This window comes from Candoia aspera, chromosome 5, assembly GCF_035149785.1.
Source record: "Candoia aspera isolate rCanAsp1 chromosome 5, rCanAsp1.hap2, whole genome shotgun sequence".
NCBI lineage: Eukaryota > Metazoa > Chordata > Lepidosauria > Squamata > Boidae > Candoia > Candoia aspera.
The window spans coordinates 83,865,583-83,889,676 of NC_086157.1; the positions used below are offsets into that span (position 1 = coordinate 83,865,583).

Here is a 24,094-nt window from a genome sequence, read left to right on the forward strand (position 1 = left end):
ATGTATCTGCTGCATTATAAACTATTATAAACTGTAATCAAAATAAATCAGTGCTTTAAACTTATCATACATACATACTGAAACCCATATTCTATCCATCATAACCATATTTGTTTAGGACATCTGTTTTACTAGTTAGTTGCAGGTGAGCTGAGATAGATAGACAGATAGACAGATAGACACACACACACATACACACACACACAAGTAACTGTTGTACAGCTGTAAAAGCTTTACTCTGACACTTAAGAAATGTTGTGGATAATCAGAAAAGGTACAGGAAAATATAATTGAAATTTTCCCTAAAGCCACTTGTCCTTTAATTTTCTTTGAAAAGAAAATAAGCAGTTTTGACTCTCATTCATATAACAAATTTTGAGGCAATCTTTGTTTTAAAATTCCAAGTAAATTTGTTTTGTTTTTATGGAAGTCATAAGCAAATATGGGTATTAATATTTTAGATCAGCTTATTGTAAAACAAGTTTTTAAACCATTTAGTTATTACAAAAGGAATTTGGAAAGCCTAAAATTGTGAATGGCAGTATATTCAATTAACAATATCTGGATTTCACAATTTCTAAATTATTGTCCCTATTGAAATATGTTTTGGATAACAGAAGTTCACATTTTTTTAAAAAATAAAATAAAATATAGCACTAATGTGGATATTATCTATTTGCAGAATTCTGGAATAGAGTTGGTATATCCCATTTTAACAAATGAATGGTTAAGGGTCTTAAAAATATCAAATATATTTCCTACATCTTAAGATTAGACTAATGCGACAAAACATTTTCTTTCGCATTTATTCAGTTCCTTAAAGAATGTTATAAAATTATGATCCCTCATTATGTTAGAAATGTAAAATGGAGGACAGAACACTTATTTATATGATGTGGGCTATCCTACTATTGCCTCCTTTTGCTTACAATCCAAAAGTGTATTAATATAGTGTCATGAAGGTATTTTTGAATTATATATCATTTTTTTTCAATTTATCACTTTATGAAGAGCTGTGATATCAAGCATGGGGCACAGCAAAACAAACATACAAACCTACTACTCTTCAACATTGTAAAAACAGACCAAAACCAAATTAACAGTTTTGAAACAATGACATGTGTTTATTTTTTGTTTATGAACTGGCTCTCTACTGATATAAGAGAAAAGCAATAAATATTATTCCATGTGCTCAGGATTTAATTATGTCTTTAAAAACAAGGCTAAATTACTTTCTTTACATTTAGTTCTTTGTTTAGCCTTTGTCCCTTTCTCTTTTTTCTTTTTTACTGTTTTTATAGTTTTGATTTTTTTTATTCTTTCTTATATTAAAGCATTAATATTAAATAAAGGGGAAAATAGGATATGCCTTAATCAGCAACACAAATTGCATTTCCTAATCAAGATGTCACATGGATCTAATGTCACTTCTGATCACAAAATGATTTCTTCCTACCTCCACAGAGGAGGTGTCATAGAAGTACTGTGATCAGGCTAAGGAGAAAGATTGAACAATAGGTGATCAAAGGCACGCATACATGTGTGCATGAATGCATACAACCCATGCAGTGTTGGCCAAGAGACACAGACGCAAGCAGCTACTATATACTAGACTGTAGAATGTTTAGAATTTGAAACATTTTGAACTTAAAACAGGGCTCAATGTTTTGAACAGGTTGTTGTAGCTTTTCTGGAAGTGTTTTGAGTTTGAAATGGGGCCTTTAAATTTAGAGAAGTTCCAGAATAGTCATAATGTTCTGTTTAAACCTCAAATTAACTGTCACTGTCAAAACATTTGCACACTCCTACTATATACATGTCTCCAAGCAATTCTTCCACATGCAGAGAGCAGTTGGCTGGCTGCAAATGGGACAAGCAGGAATTTTTCTCTCACTTATATATTGCCAGTAGAGTTAATGTATCTATGACCTGACGTGTTTTGTTTTCCTTTCCTAGTTACAGTGCATAATAGAAAATTGAGTTACTCAAAAAGAAGTGATACATTAGACCTATGCGAATCAGAGCTGATTCGATTCAAATAGTTTTTGGCATTATTTGATTTGAGTTCATAATTTGTGATAGGAGGCTAAACTGATTCAATTCAACTGTTTCAGGATTCATTCACAGTTTACACAGCTGCAGCTGCTTCATTTTTATGAGGTAAAAATGGCATGGGTAACAAAATCATTAGCGAATATTAACCATGGCTACTTTCAGCTGGATATCTTCAATCGTTGCTTCCCATAAACTTTGAAATATTCTCTTCCATTTCTTAAGCAGAGACAGGAAGGATGAGAAAACAATAGCTTAGCAGCTTCTAAATCATCCAGCAAAGGACCTACATTATGCTGAACCAATGCAGCAAGTGTCCTAACTCAACTTAAAAATTAAAATATCGTTTACAGATAAGCTCTCTCTTTTTGCTTGCTTTTCTGGGTTGCCAGCCTGTGGTATGACACTAAGGGACTGCCATTGACTTGCCTTTAGAGTTCTATAGCCTTCTGATTACTGCTTTTGTTGGGTGCCAGGTGGATTGGCATAGCTAGTTGGCAAACTAACCCCCAGAAAGGAATCCTATATCATTGGTATCAGGCTAGGTGGGATGAGCAGAGTATATAAGCAAAGACTGACTCTTTGGGGGAATAAGCTGGCAAAGCAGGAATCTCTGATTCTCACTCCAGCAAAAGCCTTTTTTGTGCACAAGGGACAAATGGAAGAAATCATCAGGTCCAGGAAATAGCTACATAACCATTGTATACTGTCTTCAGCTAGCCAACCTTTTCAATAAAGTTCGCCATTATATGTTCTCAATTTAAAATGTTTGCCTAGGAGCCATGGCAGTGGCTGACATAACTGTTCAATGATACATTTAAGAAAGACATTTACTTGGGCTCCAGTCCATCAATAATGCTATCAGTCCAGTCATCCTCAACGACAGTATAGGGGTCCATAAAAAAATAACTCTTCACAATCATCTTATCGATAAACATTACACTGCTTTCCAAATGCAAGTAATTATCTGTTTCTCTGAAGAATGCCACGTTTTCTGCAGCTCCGGGTCTGCAGAATTAGGAAAGTCTCTACACCTAGCTTTCCATGCCAGTTGGATTCTTTGCTGTGCACTTTCTATAAGTGCAATTTCAGTTTTGTTTCTTTAAACTGAAGAGTCTGCAGAGCAACCTTTGCCCTACACAGCTGCACTACTTTGTCCAGAGTTAAATCAAGATGATCTAAAGTATTTATCAACATTTGAGCCTGCCACACCTAGCACAACCCGGTCTTGGATCATGGGTTCACTTAGAGTGGGCCAAACTTTCAATCAGCTTTAGTCTGTGAGAAATTCTTCCAAAAGGTTCCCTTCTTTTTGAAATTTTCTGTGAAATATCTAAAATGACTTCCTTGTTTTTGGTATGCAATATAATGCAGATTTTTGCAAAATACTTTCATAATTTCTTTTCTTGTCTTGAATAAGTTGCATGCCATTAAAGTCATCAACTACTGCCTGTTCACCTACACTGAGGAAAACTGCTATTTTTTGTTCAGATTCTTGTTCCTTTTTTGTCCGTCAAACTGCCTTGCCTGTCAGCGAGTTTCATTTGATTGTCTCATGCTTTTATTCCTGCCAAATGGGTTAGGGTTAGGATTATCGATCAGTGGTTGACAGTTACCTCTACAAATTTATGTACCCAGCCATAATAACAACAAGGATATTGCATCAATTGATTTTTGTCCACAGTGGGCAAAAACTTTTTGGATATGACATTTTAACACTAGTGGAAGGGAAAAAAGGAATAAGACCCTTTGTTCATCATGGCCAGAATATATATAAATATCAAAAGTCAAACTTTTTTCCAGGATTCAGCAGTGTTACTTGAGAACTGCCACTCTTTAGGAACCTTTAGGTGTTCCATCTCTTCTGTTGGTTGCTTATCATCTCCTTTTTTGCATTTCACTCCTGTTACTGTCCACTTTTTTTCTGTGACTAAAACAGAGAGCCTGAAACTAAAACAAACTCTTCTATTGTTGTTGATTTAATTACTAAGTGTTTATAGCACTCTATAGTAAGGTGAGCTACTGTTTTGCAAAACTCGTTTCAGCTGGTTCTCTTGCTATTTAAGGGAATTCTTGAAGTGTGAGTGGTATCCCATACAAACTACCATCAAAAAAGTAAGATGCCAAATTTTTTGGACCATTTCCCATACTGGTACAGATCTATCCTGTGGCTTCCACCTGAAGTTTGAACCTAAACTGAGGATAAATCTTGTTTCCCACCTTTCTCTCTGGTGTTGGAATACTTCACTTGTCCTTGCAGATTTCTGTCTTACTATCCCAGTCATGGTGAGGGATACAGTGTTCTTTGTAATCTGTTCCATCAGCCTAAACAGCTTTTAAAGGACACCTGCTTAGAGAAATGAGCCTGCCCAGAGAGAGGAAGCTAGGAGCCAGCAATTATGGGCATCTGCAGAAATTGACAGGTACATCAGAATGACAAAGCAAGGACTGTGACATCACAAGGCAAGCCTGTCTTGTTACACATGTACATACAATATCACAAGACACATATAAAAGGGACAGAGATTGCATCATGATGTCGCAATACTTTCCTGCCAACTGCCCACACTGCTGCTCCTGCAGATGCACTATATATCAGCACTATATGTTTTATCTTCAACAGGAGCTGAGAAAATACCAAAACCTGTGGAACCCCGCAAAGCAGGGGCTGAGGGTGTAACCTCTGTCCCACAATCAACACTGACTGGAATCAGCCCCAGAGGAAGAAAAAGAATGAGCACAACACAGTGCCACCCACCCTCAAACTCTGGAGCCAATCCAAAAGAATACTACGGTTGATGGTATAAGAAGCCACTGAGAGATCAAGAGCAAGGATAGACACACTACCCCCATCTGGCTCCCACCAGAGGTTAACCAAAAGTGCAACCAACCCATACCCAGTCCTGAATCTGACTGAAAGAGGTGCAGATAATCTGCTTCTTCCTGGATTTTCTGAAGCTACTGCGCAACCACCTTCTCAACAACCTTCCCTAAGAAGGGCATGTTGGAAACTGGACAAAGATTGTCCAGTATAGTTGGGTCTAGCAATGTCTTCTTGAAGATTGGGTGAACCACCACCTCTTTAAAATGTGGTTGGACGATTCCTCTCAGAGAAGAATTCACCACTGCCAGCATCCAGCCACACATCACCTCCCTGGAGGCCTTGGCCTTAGCCAGCCAAGTTCTTCAGATTTTTAAAATGCTGCCTGACACAGAAGGACTGAACATTATGATAAAGATAATCTTGTGCTTGTTCGGTATTCAGGTTTTCCTGAAATGTATATTCTAAACAATATAATTTCCATGATGCATGCCAATAAGAAAGAGAGACTCTGGATGCTTATCATACATATTTGCATCAATTAACCTGTTCTGTGCTTTTACAAACATAGGCCATGAAATAAAATTGCAAATAATAAAGGGATGTCCTTTTGCTAATCTCAAAAGGCATATTTTATGCAGATCTCAACTAATGCTCACTAAGATTCTATATTCAGCTCAAACCAGTGAAATATCCCAATAAATGTGCTACAATATCCAACAGAGAGCTTAGTCCTGCAAGGGAAGTACTACTTGTAATACCTATGAGAAGTTAATTCATTTGAATGAGTCTGTTGCTCATCCCAAGCAACCTCACATGCTTTTCCACAATGTCAAGAGCAAATAAACATACAACACTTCAGATGAACAGTTCAGATGATATAGCATCATCTATTCTCTGAGTTTAGCTCTGCAAAATTCCTCAACTCATCATTGTTTGCCATGGTATCATATTTGCAAAAAGAGGCTCAAAATAAACACAGTGCTTAACTCTGGTACAGCAACCATATATCAGAGTGATATGCTTGCTCACAAATCACCACTGTATCCATCACAACAGCAGATAAACCCCAGTGGAGTTAACATCCTTTTAACCCACGTCCTAGGAATTTTCCAGAGTAATTTCACATTTCAGGACAAAGTTGTCACTTACTCAGTGCAAGCTGTGTGACTGAAGGTCAGATTACATTGTTTCACAATATTCTACTGAACAGCTTTCTATCAAGTTTTCAGTATTGTGATTACTTATTCCTTAGCATTGCAAAATTCAATCGAAAAAGAATAAAACTATTCATCCAGCTGCTTTGCCACACAGGAATGTTCCATTTCATCTCTGACAACTGGTGAAAAAAGAACCATGAAGTTTTGAAAAGCATGACGATCTGAGCAAGTGGCATGCTCTACCCTGTTGACATTTTCAATACTGCAGGCTGCCATCAATTGGAAATCCATCCAGATTCCCAATATATAATTTTGTTTTATACCCATGTTATTTTTTGCTGCACCTCAGTTTTGAAATGTCTGTCAGCTGCTGAAAGAGTTCAAAAAGCAATTCTCATGCTACTCACTGGATTAAAAGGCATGTTTAACATTAGTGATGAGATCTTTGTGTTTGGTGCCACTTCATGTGAGTATAGTTTTCATAGTTTTGAGCTTTTGCATGTCAACCTGAATCTTAACTAGAACAAATATGAATTTAACAATTGTTAAAATTCTTTGTCTATATGTTCTTGGCAGATAGTGTCTTGGCAAATCCCCACAAGGTATCGGTCATGAAAAGTACAATACCAACTGTTCCCACTGTGTGCAGTCTGCTGGGATTCTTGGCCTTGAAAACTTATCTCAGAGTCTCAGAAAACTTACAAGAAAATATTACACATGGGAATGCTTGATGCCTACTGTTTGCCTGTGATGTTGTCATGCCATATTTTGATCTAGGAAAGCAAACTGAACTCATGGTGGATGACAGTCATATTAGCCTCAGAACAGTCCTCACACAAATCTCATCAGAAGGCAAAGTTTTCAGTGTTATGTATGCCAACAAAACTGTTACACACCTATAGAACAGAAATATGTTCAAATTTAAAAAGGGAATATCTTGCTGTTGTCTTGGCATGTTCCAATTTTGACTTGTATTTGTATGGCTGTTTTTTCACAATTATAACTGATTACAAGCTTCTTGAACCAACCCATCTTTGCAGCCTCCTCTGCTCAGTAAACACTTATTCTCAAATTTCAAGGATATAACTACAAAGTCCTTTATCTCTTAAGCACAAATTATCCAGTTGATTGTTTCTCCAAAACTCTGGTACTACATCAACTTCAGAACATGATACTTTGAGCTTTGTTCAAATGCATACATGTATGAATGTTATTCTGTCCCACACTGTTTTTAAAGCTTTATCACTTTCAGTGGTAGAGACTGTTATATGACAGGAAATTGAACTTTTCGAACAGTAGAAAATGCACATTATGAACGTTATTGTCCATATGACTTGAAGCACATGGAATACTTGAACAATGTGTCCATATTTTTTTTTCATTATGCCAAGCTGTAGATTCACATGCTAAATGTCCCCAATTTCATATTTTACTTCTCCCATCATTACCATGAACTCAGATCAGTGAAGATTTTTGTTGTTATTAACTAGAACAGTTAAGAATCCTGTAGTGGAATTGGCCACAACCAGATCTACCAAGTAGTAATTCCAAAGCTAGACAATTTTTTTAAAAAATAGTTTTTTGAATATGGCATACCAGCTATTCAAAAGTGAAAGTGAATAACCTTTTCAGAGGAATTTTCTCATTTTGCTAGTTATTTTGGTTTTACACCGTGAGGCAGTAAATCATGCCTCACTAGGCCTAGGCTAATGTGGAGTTCAGACACTCCAAAAGGTTCTTCAAACTTCCTTAGCAGAAGGTGTTCTCTTACAACAAGAACTGTTCAAATTTCTTAGAAATTATAGGAAGACTCGTGCTTAAGGGATTGCACCAGTTACTGCCAATTTTGGCAGACTAATCACAACTAACTGCCCAGCTGAACATCCCCCAATGAAGCCTCATTTTATAGCAATGGGTGATTGGACAGTGTATAATGAAACAGTATGCAGATAAATGCAAACTTTCAAACTTGTACAAAATGTTTAGCCTTGAAACAACACTGCCATTCTATGACAGCAGTATCAAATCAAAAGATACCCAGCGTCATGATCTTGGGTCAAAGAAGCAGTCATCAAGTCACTAGAACTGTTTCACAATTCTAGCCATTCCATAATACATTTCTAGATGGTGATGATGGATAATGATTATGTCTCCATCACAGCAGAAAAAGACTTGTTTGGCACTATAAACTCACTTGTATCCATTATGCTAGCACAAGATAGTTATTCCTATCCCCAGCAAACCATTCAACAGCCTCCAGGCTACTTGATGGACCATATCACTTACAGTAGGTATAGTAACTGCTTAGCTTCCATATTATAGAATTTGTGGACAGGGTAGTGGTTTCCATCACATCATTAGTGTTGGACTATTGTTTACTTTTTTGTCATGATTAGAGGGAACAGAGGTGATGTGGCATTCTGTTTAATCTGTTCTCTGATCCTACACTGGTGCTAAGGGACACCTGTTTAGAGAAATGAACCAGTTCAGATTTTAGAATTGATCAGAGAGAAGGCTTAGAGCCAGCAATAAGAAAACGTAAAAGACAAGGCAGAAATGGTTTAATCTCTTCTAGTATTAGTAAGGTGTGTTGCAGTGCCTCTTTCATCTCCACCTTTCTGCAGTTATCATCCAGAGCATAGCAGTGAGGAGGAAGAATTTGAGAAGGATTGTATTTTTGGACTGGAGGAATAATCTCAAATATTCATCGAGGCTACCCTGAGACAGATTCTGGGAAGCAACAAAGGTTATAGATGCCTCCCACCTCCCATTTCATTTGCAATAACCCACACAAAATCAAACCTACTAACTGTGCATATATTCCAAACTTAGTGCCATATTGCTTTAGAGGGAAAAGGGGACAGGGTTGGGAAGAGAAGAGTAATAGTAGTAACTACCCTGCCTGGAGTGAAAAGAGAGTTCTGAATAGACTTTATAGGAAAATCCTTTCCAACTTCCACTGGAGAATAAAAAATAGACACACATACCCATGGGTTACCTCCATAGCTTTCTGCATAATTTTCATAGCTCACACATTTACATGTTGATGGATAACAAAATATTGATCTTGCTTTTAAATGATTTGCAAAGATGTACTCAGTAAAACACTTTTGAAAAATGAACAGTGAGAATTATAAAGGAAAAGATGACTGGAAAAACATATTGAAAACCTGAAGATATTTTTGATTTCTTTAATAAGCTAAATATGTCCTACGAACTGGATTTAGCAATGGTAGAACAATCTTTATCTTCTCTAGGATGGGCTAAATATTGTTGAACATGAAATATTTGTTAATCCTCTACATACTGTAATTATTCTTTGTGCTACACCAGTATATGGATCATTAATTTAAACAGGGTATTTATTAGATCATCATTATGATTTAGTGTTTTTAAAGTGCCAAAAGGATTATATATTGACATTAATCAATATGTCAGAATGAATAATAGTGCTATGTTTTCAATTACCTGATGGTACTGGAATGTTGAATGCAAATACACACTTGTGCTAATAATGGCAAGGAGTGACAGTTGTCTCAAGATCAATTTAACAGTGGTTTCTAAAGGGACAAAAGAGACTTTATCAATACAGGAATCTATTGTTAAAATCAATGAAGGGGAATGGCAATAACTTAGTAGTAGAACATACACTTTTCCTACATAAGATTTCAATCAGCATTTCCAGTGAGAAGAAACAGGACTTGGAAGGATGTATGTCTGAAATTTTAAAGAAATACTGCTCCATAACTGACTACAAAATACATGTTAACTTATATATATTTTAATATTGTTGCTTCTTATGCATGTCCCTGCACAATAAAATGAAATACAATGAACATTTAACTAAACTACGAAATGAGATTGTACCTCTGGAGATACATTGATCTACTGTAAGTATAACATTACCTGTGGTGATGAACTCAGGATTGTGGCCATTATCTCAACTTCCATGCATTTAGGAGTCCATCTGCACAGAAGCCCATGCAGATTTAATTCTGTGCATTGTTTTTGTAAAGTCTGTATGGTTAGCTTATTTGTACATTTGGGTACATTCCCAGAGGCCATGATGCAGACAGACAGAAGCTGAGACACATGAAGAAGAGGACTAGCATAAAATGGGACAATCTCAATCTCCCCACTACATTTTGATCTCTATAAACTTTGAATCTTTGCACAGGACTCTTCAGTTCTTGTTGTAATACATGTATTATGGAATGTGCAGTTGGCATTACTGGCATTACTATTGTCATAATTACTTCAATTTATAATTAGCTTAGCTGCCAAAAGGGCTAGAATGAAGAAAACAAAAACAAAAAACAAAAAGCGGTATTGATACTGATATCTCACAGCCTATAGCAACTAAGCCTTGATGTAGGGTGGCAATCTTCCGATAGCTCCTCACTATTTGAGATAAAAATACAAAGTGGGTGAGCAATAGGACTTTGTGTCTTCTCTCCATTTCTTTGGTGGAGAAGTCTTTGTTTAATAAACCCTCTTAACCTTAACTCTATTTTAAGATTAAGACTACAGTTTATATGCTGTTGATCTTCAGTAATAGTACTCAGAGAACATTTCAGAAGCCACAAAAAAGCAGTATAAAGACTGCAGGTATTAAGAAATGAAATGTCAAAATAATTTTAGAACCCAGTGCAAATTAAACAAAATGTTGAAACGCAAGGCATGAATAAGCATTCTGGAAGAATCAGTCATTATTCAAGTCTATCTCTTCATTAGGGAAATTGGATTCAACTTGCTCTTGAGATGTTGGCTTCTAGATGAAATTTAAAACTGCTGAAACATTTGATCCCTAATATAACAACTACCTATCAGGTTAATGCTCCAAACATAATGCCTTTTGAAAATAATTTGATCACAATTTTCAGTTCCCTAATTTGTGTTCTTTGAATGTATTGATATATGAAGACACAATACTATAAGCAGCATTCAGAGTTCACATTTTAATTCACAATACTATTTCAGAGGAATCACATGCTAGAACCTTTGGCAATAGAATTGGTTCCAGCAGACAGAGCACATATCAGTAATCACCACCTATTATTGTTTGTCTTTACACTGTTGTGTTTATAGCGTTGATAGGTTGTTGTGAAAGAAATAGCAAAGGTGTAGTCCATAGTCAGACAGTGGATATTTCAGAGTGGAAAGAAGTCTTATATATCCATCATCAAAGAGAAAAAGCTAAACATCAGATATTAAAATAATCAGCCAAACCTTTGATTTCTGTTCTTTAGCTATATATAAATAATTCAGGTGAAGTTTGCTGTCATTATCCCCTTCTCTGAACACTATAATTTAAAACTTACTGTCTTATGGCAAGAGGAGTACATATATATTTGGAAATCCCCAAGTACCCAGTGATAACCATTATTGGTAAGTTGATTATCAAAAATTATTACCAATATTATTATACTTTTTATTCAATCAATAAAGTTATAGAGTATGACTGAGCTTCATTCTATGATATATTAAAACCCCAGAAAGAAAACTTTTGGAAGCAGGTGTATTTTCACTCATTCACTTCAAATATAGCAGTGGAACAATCTATAGATAATATATGCCATTTATCAAAATATATAAGAATAAAAGGAAACTTAAAGTCACAAAAATAGCATGGAGAAACAGCTATATGTTTCTGGAAAAATAATGAAAACAGTGTTGTATACTTAAGTGAAAAATATGACTTATAATATTATTGAACAATGTTTTTTACAGTGTTCTATATTTAATCACAGAACTGATTGCAAGGTAGCTAAACTCTGTGATTCAAAAAATAGAATGGTCATAAATCAATGCCAAAACTAACAGTGCTTCTGTTACAGGATTTACTTATACCGTGCAGAACTATACACAACCTTCCCATGTATTCCCATCTTACTTATTTATGCATGGGTAAATAATTTTGAAAATAATATGCATATAAAGCATGGAAATAGACATTTCCCTGATCCTAAACTAGTGGAGTCATTAGGGAAGTCTGTTAATGTATTGGGAAGACTTATAATTGATTTTCAAAAATGGTTTAAGAAGACTCAGTCACTTGTTCTGTTTCATAATTAACAGATACACACTTTTTTGTGACGAGTTACAGTAAATAAGCACACATACATACAAAAGTCAACACTTGCTTTCAAAATCTGTGGGTAAAATTAAATTAATGAAACAATATAAGCTCCATGTTCAATGTGTATAATACTAAGGCTACAGAAGCATGGAAGGTCAGCCTAGAACTATCTACTCTAGTATACTTATTTTTATTCTCAGAACTCAATGGAAATTTTAATAACAGTAATTTTCTCTATAATGACCCAGTCTTCATAACCCCAATCTGCCATGGCTCCTTTTCTACATTCAGCCTCAGCGCAGAGCTATTTTCTATATTTAAATCAAGAAAAGCAAGCATGAGGTGTTGGCTTCCTTTCTTTCAAAGTGGAGAAATAAGCAAAGGTTGAGAAAGGTGCACTAGGGCATTAGCATAACACTAGACAGTATGTGCAACCTATCCATTCTAAAGGCGAGGGTGAGAGCAACTGCTTCAACTCATTGGTATAGTGAAAAGAATTAACTATCTGACAAAGCTTTGCAGAAGCTAAACAAAATAAAATATTGTAGAAGTATGGTGGTACTGAAAACTATTATGTAGCTTGCAAAGATATTGTGGCTATTTTGAATCTCAAGAATGAGTGGGATGCAGTCCCTCAAGCAGGAGCTCCTTCACTGTTAGTGTACTAACACAGCTGTGCAAAGCACTCAAAACAGCTGCTTCACAATGTGAGGGTGCACATACAAAGCATCTCTAATCAAATCATTAGAGTAGCTGTATCTTTGCAAGCTTCATATGGCTGCTTTGAAAGTTGTCCTTGGCTGTCTCAGCATGGATAAAGGAATGTTTTGCACAACCTCAGAAGTTCCTAAATAACAGTACAAGATGGGGGGGGGGGTTGGAGGGGGGGTCATTTTTACAATTTGTTATTACTCCACTGTTGCTTTTCTACAGTCAGCTGTGAACAATGGTCTATAAAGACCAAGCCTCAGCATTTAATTAGTTCTACTTGAGTCTCTGTAAAAAAGCCAAAAATCTGTTTTCCCTGGATCAAAGCATTCTTTTTATACATATATATACTTTAAGATACAGAAAAATGAAAGAAGAGAAGAGAAGAGAAGAGAAGAGAAGAGAAGAGAAGCACAAAGCAAGTCAAAGAAAGAAAACAGAAATATAAAGTCATTTAGCCCAAATTTTAAACACTTGATCAAATTTTAAATCTTGAACAGTGGAGTCCTTGGTGTTATCTGAGCTTTGTTGTTTTCTTGGAGACGTTTCATTGCCAGACTAGGTTAGTGTGGGTTGATTTCCAAGTGCTCCATTACTAAAGCAACAATCCAACCTCCCACAAGAGGAGCTGTGTAAGAACATTATTCAGACAAGCACAAACTGTTAATGGTTTTCCTACTAACAGATTAAGGTGCTATTGTATCTAATCATTTTGGCCGGGTGCAGAGGTTGAATTCAACTGCCCCCTTTTCGAATGTTAATTATTGCACCTGGGGGGAGGAACCTGCCCGGACTTGTTTCAGTTCCTCTTTCTCTTGTCTGCCGGCATGTAGTCAGCCAGGCTAGCTCTCAATGAGAGCTAAGTCCTTTAAATATGTTTTGCTTTCGTTTTGCTTTCTGTAAATAAATTATTTTTATAGAAATGCCTGGTGTGTGACTTTTCTGATCTCTCCTGGGCTAAAGGCTTTCCTAGCAATCTGCCAACACAAACACACTGCAGCAACCCAGAACACCAGAAACAGGAAACAGACCACCTATACAGTATCTTCCAGCAAAATGGACACCTCCTCAACTTTATCAAAAAGTGCTTCACCACTCAACCCACTACAGCACAACTAACAGAAGCTATGAAAATGATAACACTACCATACGTCAGAAACATCTCAGAAACTACCAAGAGACTGTTCCAACCACATGGCAGCACACAAACCAACCAAAGCCCTTCAAAACATCTTAAGCAAACCAAAAGACCCAGTAGCCCAAGAAGAAAAGCAGGAGTTATCTACAACATACAGTGTAAAGACTGTAAGAGCCACTATGTAGGACAGACAGGCAGAAGACTAGCACAGCACATCAACAAACACCAACTAACAGTCAAAAGTCACAATGAAAACTCCTCAATCTCACAACACATGGACAGACTCAACCATAGTTTCAACTGGGAAACGGTGAGCGTCCTAGACCAAGCCAAATCCAAACACATTAGGGAATTCCTGGAAGCTTGGCATTCAGACAAGTCAACCATCAGCAGACACACTACCATTCAAAAGAGACAATAGAAAAGCCAAAAGACCAGTATACTCCCTTGCCAGCAATCAACACCCAGATACGCAAAAATCAACACTAGGATTAATACCAGACAAACAATCAAACAACACAATATACCCTAATCAAGGAACTATTAACTCAGTCAATCAACCGAGCAGCAAACAACAGCCCAATCAAAGAACTCCCAAGGAAAAAACAACACCCCTACCAACACAAGCAGGGCAAGCCACTGTATATACTGTAAACAGAGAGAAACTCCATTCCCTTTTCTCACTGAAGATGTTGCCTAGTCTGGCAATGAAATGTCTTCAAGAAAACAACAAGGCTCAGAGAGCACCAAGGACTCCACAGTTCAACCCTGAGCTACAAATATTCTCTTCGATTGAAACCTTGATCACACAGAGCAATATTGATCAGACTTTCCATTATACTAATAGACAGTTTATAGATGCAAACTGAATACAGATTGTAATCATGGGGTTGCAATGTCTTCCCATCATTATAAAAGTGTGATAGCATTGGAGCAAATATATTATTGTGTGTCCTATACCATTCAAAACCAGTAGCTTTTCCTGTTTTCATACATTTAATGGTATCATAGTTTGAAGACATAAAGGTTCAGCTAAAAATATTATGTGATTGGGTGTAATCTTTGGAAGAACTATGTTATTTGAAATGTGATTTTTTTTTCCCCCTTGGTTACATTTGACACTGTATTTATACGATGAAGAATAACAATTTAAATTATAAGCAAACATTAAATTGTATTAAATTGAAGTCATTGTACATTTGAACCTACATATCCTTCATGGTAGAAATAATATTGCATGACCATTTCAGTAAAAAAGCTAGTAATTTTCCCTTGCTTCCAATATCATTATTTATATGATTCAATTAATATTCTGTATTAAATGTATAGAGGGAATTAAGTTCCTGTTTAGCAGTCATAAAACCTGTATATAATTCTGATGTAAGCCATATTGTGTATGTGTCCAAAAATAATTGTCTTGTTAATATTTTTTATTTTTCAGTGAAGCATAAGCAATAACATATACTGTATACAGGTAGTTTTCCCTTAATGACCACAATTGGTACCAGAATTTCAGTTGCTAAGTGAAGCAGTCATTAAGAGAATCGAACCCAATTTTATTATCTTTTTTGTGGTGGCTGTTGAGCAAATCACTGTGGGTGCTAAGTGAACCATGTGGTCATTAAGCAAATCACATGGTTCCCCATTGGTTTTACTTGTCAGAAGCTGGCCAGGAAGGTCGAAAATGGTGATCACGTGGCCATGGGATGCTGTGACAGTCAGAAATGCAAACCAGTTGCCAAATGCCCAAATCGTTATCACATGACCGTGGGGACACTGCAACGGTCATAAGTGTGAGAACTGGTTCTAGTCCCGCGTTAGGCATGAAAGCCAGCTGGATGACCTTGGGCCAGCCCCTCTCTCTCAGCCCAACTCACCTCACAGGGTTGTTGTTGTGAAGAAAACAGGAAGAGGAAGGAGTATTAGGTATGTTTGCTGCCTTGAGTTATTTATAAAAATAGTAAAGGTGGGATAGAAAATAAATAAATAAAAATAAATAAAAGTCATTATTTCAACACTGTTGTAAGTCTGAACCATCACTAAATGAATGATTGTTAAGTGAGGACTATATATACGTCTTCATATATATGTTTGTGTTTGTGTATATACAATATATATACACACACACAAATATCCACCCCTTAAAGGCATCTCAGACCAATATTTTCAGAGAATGTATTTTCATACATAAATTTAAAAAATCTTAAAACTTGTTGCACCTTTTTATTTGGAAAAAGTGGATTCTTTAATAGTGATGTGTTTAAACACCATCTCAAAAATGTGGGCCAATGTAGAATTGATAGTACTACTGAAACATGAACAGCTATAGCAATGGAGCCTATTTTATTTATCCATTATCTAAAGATCAGTATACTAGAAAATAGTCTAATAAAGAACAAATCTGATGTAGAGTTGACTGTATTCATGTGAAGAATTTATGAGTCATATATTTTGAAACTCTGATATACAATATAACTTTGCAATACTTGTTATGTATGAGAGTTAAGTACAGGTGTAACAGTATTGTGATTTAATAAATGATTTAAAGCTTGTTTAAAATGTCTAGCTATAATAAATAGATATTCAAAACATGTTCATTGTATATCTAGATAATCTTTACTAGAACCATATAATGAATAAATGCAATATATTTATTAACTTAATCACCAATATTAAAATACACTATATCTTTTGGATCACCTATTTCTTGCTGTATCATAAATTCTGAGCACTTCTTAATCAAAATAACTATGCCCTTAGCAGATGATTGATCAAACATCTTGTGGAAGTATATGATTTTTTTGTAAATAAAACAACTGCAGTCTTTAAACTGTCCAGTGTAGCAAGCAGCTGTCTCCTCTTAAAAGGACATTTAAGGACTTTTATATTTCACAGAATGAATACTTTTTGGCTGACACTGATTTTTGAAAAATTGAAAAAAGAAACAAGAGAAAGAGAAAGAGAAAAACAAAGAAAATTTAAAAATTAAAAGAAAAAAAAACAGAGAAATGCCCTCCAAAGTAATAATACAAAGCAAAAAAGTTTTTTTTTTAAGTCTAGAAAGCTAAAAATCAACTTCTATTGGGATGTCCAAGTGAGGCATAATGAAAATGAAGTAAAGAGATTTCTCTTGCTCTTCAGCCAAGATGGAAAATCTTTCCCTAAGTGGGAAATTAAAACCATCATCATCAACATCATTATCATTAAAAAGTTGCTCTTGCTTTAATTCAATCTTCTGGCAATAACCATCTCCATAGCATCTGATGCAAAAAAACTTCTTCACACTGTAATCTAAATATAAACAAAAAAACTGCTAGAAAAAGAATTCAGACCTTTTTTTATTAGTTACCAGATGAGCTTGCCTCAGTACCTTTCACTTCTGAACTGAAGGAGGGTGGGGGAGGGGGAATCTGTAAAAAAAATCATTAGGATCTTTGCTTTCCATTTGAGAGAGCTCATTGGCAAGAGAAATGCAGAAATTTCACAAGACTGGGACAGAGGGGTAGAGCTAAATGGAAGTGGAAACCAGCTTCAAAAGTAGCTTCTATTTCAAGGTCCACTCAGGCAGCAGTGAAAGCAAATTACATATGGGCTGATCTTGCTCACCATTACAAAAATGTTTAGAAATTGGACTTTCTTCTTTTTCTCTTGGGGGTTGGAACCAGCTTCAGCTAGAGGTGTTAGCTGATCAGAAGAGCAACCAGAATTTTTGTTTTTTTCTGCCATCTCTATTTTGGACCAATAATAAAATGGTACATAAGTTGACAGTTTAGTCAGAAAAAGGTAGGTTTTACTGTTCCCCATTAAACAATAAAGCAATCTAGAAGTAAGGCAGTTACCATTTAATCCAGAATTCTAACTCCTAAAGTCAGCATTCTACCACATCAAGCAGAAGTCACAAATCATTTTCAACTATTCAATCCTAAATGATCAGATTCACTCAGCACTGCAGTTATTACCATTAGCATTTGATGGATTTTAAATTTCTTTTAAGGGTCAATTATTCTTCTACTTTATTTTGTAGTTATCTTTTTTTCTGAGATCAAGTATAGACAATCAATTATTTTTAAAATGCTATGCTATAAATTGGTCAGTGTAATTTAATATATGAATATATGATTAACCTATCCCATCCTGAAGGGATATTTTAATAGATCAGTTCTATAGCTTTTAGAACATGGCCATGTTAACTTGTGAGCAGAAAGAACTCAGCTACCCATTTACTGAACATGCCTCTTTGATTTAGCAGTCTCAAGATGGCAAAAGAATGCAAATTTATGTCATTTGACTTTCTGACCCAAACTATTGGGTACATAAGCCTTAAATCTTCTACTCATACTCCTGACTTGGAACGTTGTACTGTTTATTGGAAAGGTCAGTAAGACATTTTAATTGAGAGTCATTGATAGTTTTTAACTTTTTATGATCAAGACTCTTAGGATAATGTTCTTATATAATGATAGTCACAGAACTAGCAACTGCATCTATGTATTGCTTTTCAGAACATTAGACACAGAAGACCTGCTTTGTATTGTGAACCTGACTATTCAGTGGAAGACTTTTTGACTTACCCATCCTCCCTATCACTTAAATCTAGATTCTGAATCCATTGAGTCTTAAAAACAAAAATAATGAATTTTCTAATTGTGTGACTGTCTAGAATCTTTCACTATTATTATAAATAAATAAAATCAAAATTATCAATTCATACCTGCATGAAGCAGAGGTGATATTTCAATGCTTCTTCAAAAGAATTCAGTCACTTAATGAGTACTCTCCAATGCTTCTTTGACTACAAAGCTTGCATTCATTACAAATAAATATCTTTCCAAAGCAGGGGAATAAAAACTTTACAATTGAAATATTGTAGTAAAGACTTACCAGGAAACCTGCTATGTAAGTTAGCATCACAGTTGTATCCATTGAATTGCGCAGTCACTGAGAGCAATTTTACAGACAGCAGAAGCAGGAGCCATATTTGTTCCATTGCAAAACCTAGTAAAACATTAGGCAGATCATATCTGAAATAGAAGGCTGCTAAATGTGGCCTGATTTTAAAGCAGCAGACTACAGTACAAGTAAAGTGGTTCTCAGGGCCACAACTGGGGGGGCAAGCAGGGCAAGTGCCCCAGGCGCTGCACTGGGAGGGTGCCAAAATGAGCACCGGGGGGCGCCAAAATGGGCACAGAATCCATGTTTGCCCTGGTGACACAGACCCTAGTTCCGGGCCTGGTGGTTCTTATAGAATGTGAATTTCCGCTTGTAATTCCTTAACTAAGAGAATTCTATTTTCATTCTTCTTGCATTCTATTCAAAATTTCCCTAAATATTATGACAGAACTACCAAAACCTCATTAGTGTCTTTCAAGTACTAACATCACCAACAACACAAAACAATTACCATTATTTGTTCATACCATTAAAATCATTCCATTATCCTGTTCAGAAACAATTTTTAAAATACTCTTATATGAATCATTACATGATTTAAGGATATTTATTAAAATGTCATTAAGATTTGAGTAATAGAAAAATAATACCACTATCCTGAGTATATTTACTCATAATAAATACAGGTAAATTTGGTTGGTGCTACTCCCACTTAAGTGTATTTAGGATTTCCATCCTCATTTCCTCCATGGCTTTGCTTTGACCTTTTCCAAAGGTGTATGTTTTGGGATTATATCTGCAACTACTAATAAGCACATATAATAGTACAGCTGCATGCATGGGCTCTGAAAAGGAGCAAATGTCATTGTACTCACAGCTGCCATAATTAATTAACATTTTAAAATGCTCTGCGTATTTCATACTAATCAAACCACTTTCCTAAAATGGAAGCAGCCTAAGGACTTCGTGTAGTTTGTATGTTCCTTTGGGGATGGTCCATAGATCAACAAAAAATGCATGCAGATGGCTTTCAGTCTGACTCATACAATCATTGGGATTAGGGTATGGAAAGTCTCTATATTGCAGAAGGAAAGCTGCTGCTGTCTATCTCTCAAATAGTCAATACCAGACTGGAAAAATAAATAGTGTTCAGAGTCCGTGTAAAGACTCATAGGGTCAACATTCACCAATTGCATAAGTTTACATAGATCAAAGTAATTGTCATGTAGCCTTTAATTGTTCTGCATATTTTGAAGACGTTAACAAGAAGATAAATGTACACCTTTTATTAACAGCTGAAAGTTTAGCAATTATAGCAATTAAGATACATTTTATTCTTGAATTATGGATATTGTATTATTGTTATTGCAATACTTTTCTTGCTTATGAGTTATAACAATTGAAGTAGCCAAAAAACATGTATAATAAATAAAATAAATAGTGAAGCCTTTCACTCTCAGCTTGAATGGAAAGGCTGCATTCCTTTATTGCTTCAGATATAGTCATGATCTCTGGGAATGTATAATTTAGCTGCAGCATTTCACCACCTAATCTAATCCCCAAAAGTCTTGTTTACCTCTGGTATGTACATTTTCTGATATTTCATTAAGTAAGCAAATAAAAACGTGTTCCTAGGTTTTCATTTTTAGAAAGCCAAATTTTATGGTGATTTTTTTTTAAAAAAAGTATTCTTTTATGGAATGTATTTATTTTGAATCTTGGTCAGTAATCATTTTGGATTTAAGAGATACTTTGATACTGGAAGCAGTTGTTGAAACATGCTGTGTCTAGTTCAAAACAAGTGCTTAATTTAGCATCATATATTCTTTATAAAGAATATGAGTACAGTGAAGCCTGTATGTCCACTTTATTTATTTCTTGAGGAAGATGAAAACCTTCCCAGAATACAGTTAGGTTTGTCTCAAATGTATTTATTTATTTTCCTCACTTTAAAAAATCCTTTAAAAATATCAGAAACCCAATGATAATTGGTTTATTATTCTTCCAAACATGAATTAATGTCCATCAGTTGCAGTTAAATCTTGATTAGAAATCTCATATAAGTTCCCTCCTTCACACTGTCAGTGCATTGAAGTTGGGAGCATGTTAGACTGACAGCATAGATGACATACAGGTCTCTGTATCACAGAGTTTTGTTTTAAAAGATCATCGTCATCATCATCATCACCATCCCAAGATGACTTCCATCCTAAGGCCCTTCTCAAAACAAAAGAACCTGATGCCTAACTAGATTTCAGAAGCAGTAACTGAAAGGAAAAACAAAAATTTCTGCCCTTTGGAACTTTTACAGAAATTTATTTCACAATGCCCATTATAACTCCTAACATTTAATTTACACTGCATGATAGTGAAAAAAAAAAGTTCAGAAACTGTTCACAATCCTTGAAGTTTATAAAAACATGAGATAATATTTTAAGTGGCTTCCATAAAAAGTCACTTACCCAAATCTTGTGTACCTGCTGAGTTAGCAATACTCCATGTATCCTGTTCTGCTACATGTAATCAAGTGTTAAACGTCACTGTTTAACAGAACTTTTGCAGAAAAATACTCCAGTTCCTCAGAAGAGGAAAGAGGTACCCATTATGGATTTTTTTAAAAAATATTTTTTAGGTATGCCTGGATTTTAGGTTGAAAGCTCTGTCAGTTCTGGAAAAAAAAAATAAGTGTCTTCATGCCCTGACTGAAAGTTGAGTAGGTTCTTTATGATAGCCTTTTTCTGTTTTATGTCCTACCCATCCCCCCCTTCTTTTTTCTGATGCTTTTGATCTCAAGCTTTCCAAGGTAGAAACATTTCAACAGGTCCGTGTGGGGTAAGCAATCAATCTGGAGATATTATTCTGTCATCAGCACATTGAAAGAAAGTCTTATCTGTAGAAAAAAAAGATAAAAAGAGGAAAGAAATGAGCAGAGAGATAGCATCGGTCACTAGCTAGCAAGGTTATCACTGTACTGTTGTGCTTTGTGTGAAAACGTCTTTTCAGTTGTGTTCATATTCTAAAACAGAGTGGCAAGAAATGAAAATGCATTCTGCATTGAGATCAAATGAGATATAGGGCATAATTCTTACTGTAAATGTAATTGAAGTAATATTTACTCTGTATTATAAACTAGGACAAATTTAATATGACACAAGCTAATTTGTATTTCCCAAATAAATACATAAACCAACTTTCAGACATTTCTCTTTTTACGTGTTTCCAAATTTTGATTGTTACTAAAGTTCTCCAATAAAAAATATGAAATACTGAAGAAATTATATAGAAAACTGTATCAATTCAGAGCAGCTGTATAAAAAACAGCATATTAGGCAGATTTGGTTACAAAAAAAGCATACTTATGGAAAATAGATACAAAGTGTGAACCCATTTTCATGTACGTGCAAATGTGTACCCATTTGCATGCAGATTTTTAATTCACTTATGTGGTATGGAAATGGGAAGGGACAAACCTGTATTTGAAAACACAAAAACATGATAGAAAGTGAAACAGAGTATTCCAATATTCATTGGCGAAAGGGACTGGGAGGGGTGAACAGGCAAAATAGGTTCTTTCTGTCGTAAAGAGATTTAAGGGACTGATTTCACTTCTAAACACTTTGAACCCTTCTTCAAAATAACTCCTCATACCATATAAAACCTGGTGTGGCCCTTTAGCCAACAGAAGTTACACAACTCTCTTGAAATGAAACAGATGATAAACATAATGTTTAATGTACAAAAAACAGACATGTAGAAAAAGTCATTTTAATTAGGGGTAGTCCAATACTATCCAACCCAATTTAAAATGTCAGTCCAGTAGGGATCATTTCCACTGCTGGGTTCTGAAGCAAAATTTGAAAAGAGACGGAGAAGGAAGAGGAGAAGGAGGTGGTTCTGCAGTCTAGAATGGGAAAAAAACAAATGGCTGTTTTTGTTTTGCTAAAGTGTTAAGAAGAAATGAAGCAAGGAAAATTTCATTGAGTTTTTAGAGGTACACTTCTTTCATATTGGAAGACCTTTTTGAAAAGATGCTATAAATTCATTGGTTCTGGCCAATTAACTTTTTCAGCCATTTTCTCTTCCACTTTTCATGCATGAAGGCTCTTTTGTGTTATTTTTAATTATCTTTTTTTTTTTTTTTTTGCTGTTCAGGCCTTCCCTGTCCTGCTTTGAGCTGTTTTACTGTATTTTTAATCAGGCAGCTAATCAACCTGGCTAAACTTGAAAAGCTAAGTAGTGACCGAATGGGAAACCACCAAGAAAAATTAGGTTTGTAGTCTAGATTAGAAAGTGAAATAAACATCCTAGAACAAGACAATGGCTAAACGTCTTGGTAATGTTGCCAAGAAAGCTACATGGCCATGCATTCACAGGTTCTGAGCTCAACTCAGAATTAACCTTTTATAGTGTTGTCAATATTTCATATGGTCACTATTCAACAGGTTTGTTTTTTATCAAAATTGTTTTATTAAGTCTTATTTTTTATTCTGATTACTTCTTAACATTTCTTTGGGCTGACATTAATGATATGCAAGTTTAGAAACATTTTTATTTAAAAAAATACTACTTTTTGACCTGGGGGAGCTGGGGGTGTCGACGACCGACAGGAAGCTCTGGCGTGGGCTGGTCCATGAAGTCACGAAGAGCCAGAAGCGACTAAACGAATAAACAACAAAACTTTTTGACCAATAAAAATGTACAGAGCTATTTATAAATGCCAGTAATAAGGTAAATCCCACCTAGATGCCTGTAGTCTATGTAGTCTTCCCTTGGTAGACCTTGCATAAAGAGAAAAAAATGAGTCACAAGGGGAAAAAATATCTCAAGTACTAGTTTATACAGTTAGAGCCAATAAGGATAAAAATTCTTCATGTACCTGGATGGAATAGTTGTTCCCTTATAAAATAATAAATAATCTTCTTATCTTACTATTTCAATGCACTGAGTGGGTGTTCTCTGTAATTGTTCTCCAGGCATACATAATATAATTCCTACTGTGACTTCAAAATCCCTGTCTTGTTCCAGCCAAAGACCAGTTTATGCAATTAGTAAAAACATGGATTTCTTTTCCTTTTTTTGGCTAGCTTAGGCTGCACATGAAGAGAAACTTTGCCAGGTAGTTTACCATCCCTAAAAATCTTTGAACTCCTTTTACATCCTCAGGCCTTGGCATCTCTTGGATGGGCTTAACCTTCTCTGGATCTACTTTTAACCCCTCCACCATCAACAGGTGACCTATGTAGGGT

At 35.5% G+C, this 24,094-nt stretch overlaps 1 protein-coding gene across 1 annotated transcript in view; it reads right to left on the bottom strand.

Annotated features, from left to right (window-relative positions):
- ZPLD1 (zona pellucida like domain containing 1) overlaps positions 1–24,094 on the bottom strand; it is a 50,103-nt gene that overhangs the window by 25,033 nt on the left and 976 nt on the right. The gene's annotated exons all lie outside the window — the stretch shown is intronic.